We start from the raw sequence: 1,432 nt of genomic DNA on the forward strand, positions 1-1,432 counted from the left end.
GAAATTCAGGCCCTGAATAAATGTCTAAAAATCCTGATTGAAGTATCACAATAAATGGTTATAAATTATAAAAATAAGGCTTTAAAAAGATCGGTATTGGCATATACTGCTTTCTGTGATCAGCCTCAAAAAGCCTGATCGGAGCACCCCTAGTTGCTACTTCTGTTAAATTGTGACTTAAAATATTAAATAATCAACCAGACAGTCAGCAGAAAGCACAAGTAGGCCTAGGGCTGGACAATAATTCAATATCAATATGTATCGCGATATAATTTTTTTCAATAACGGTGATATGACTTTTAAACACATTTCCGATATTTCGATATACATTACCAGTGTTTCCCATACATTGATTTATTTGTGGCGTTTGACTTCGTTGAATAAACATGAGCACTGCACGTTTCAAAATCACAACGCGTCGCGGGTGTTTTATATGAATGTATCTCTGAAGGGAACCGACTGTCTTCAGAATAGTTTAGATGGCATTTTTATCTGATAAAGTAGCGTTCATGAGTGGAGCTGCTTTGTTTACAGCCGTTACTGGAGAAACCGTTAGTTCTGCCGCTCTCACAGCGCCTCCTGCTGGCAGACAAGCAGTTCGCATTTTCAATAATAAACCCATTTCCAGCAACATGCTTTTGTTGTTGCTCTATTTTTTTGTTTTCTGAAGCAACTCGGAGCATGTTTCATACTCGTTATCCTGGTTAATGCACGTTTCAATCTATAAGAATAATCAGCCTACACTAGTCAAAGGATTTTGAACTGCAAGATTTTTAATGTTTCTTAAAGAATTATCTTCTGCTCACCAAGCCTGCATTTATTTGATCCAAACTGCACCAAAAGCAGTAACATTTTGAAATATTTTTACTATTTATGTAATTTATTCATATGATCAAAGCAAAAATTTCAGCATCATTAGGCCTACTCCAGTCTTCAGTGTCACATGATCCTTCAGCAATCATTTTAATATGCTGATTATCAATATTTAAAACAGTTGAGTAAATTTTTTCAGGATTCTTTGAGTAGAAAGATCAGCATTTATTTGAAATAAAAAGGTTTTGTACACTATACCATTCAAAAGCTCTTTTTAAAATTTATATTATAGAAATTATTACTTTCATTTAGCAAGGATGTTTTAAATTGATCAAAAGTGATGATAAAGACATTTATAATGTTACAAAAGATTTCTATTTCAGATAAATGCTGTTCTTCTGAACTTTCTATAAAAACTTTTGACTGGTATGTTTGCCTATAGTTTGAAGTAAAAAATATTAATATTAATAAGGTGAGTCTCAGATTTATTTGACAGTGATTTCACATTTCTTGTTTGTATGAAGGCTAAATACCAATAAAAGGTGAACATTTATTTATTTGCGCCATTTTGTTTCCTAAAATATTATATAGTTTTATAGGAGTAAGTTTCATAGAGTTG

At 32.3% G+C, this 1,432-nt stretch overlaps 1 protein-coding gene across 4 annotated transcripts in view; it reads left to right on the top strand.

Moving 5' to 3' along the window:
- Window positions 1–1,432, top strand: part of pnisr (PNN-interacting serine/arginine-rich protein) — an 18,113-nt gene that overhangs the window by 3,564 nt on the left and 13,117 nt on the right. The gene's annotated exons all lie outside the window — the stretch shown is intronic.

The sequence above is a fragment of the Sinocyclocheilus grahami genome, unplaced genomic scaffold (assembly GCF_001515645.1).
Source record: "Sinocyclocheilus grahami isolate Dianchi unplaced genomic scaffold, SAMN03320097.WGS_v1.1 scaffold459.1, whole genome shotgun sequence".
NCBI lineage: Eukaryota > Metazoa > Chordata > Actinopteri > Cypriniformes > Cyprinidae > Sinocyclocheilus > Sinocyclocheilus grahami.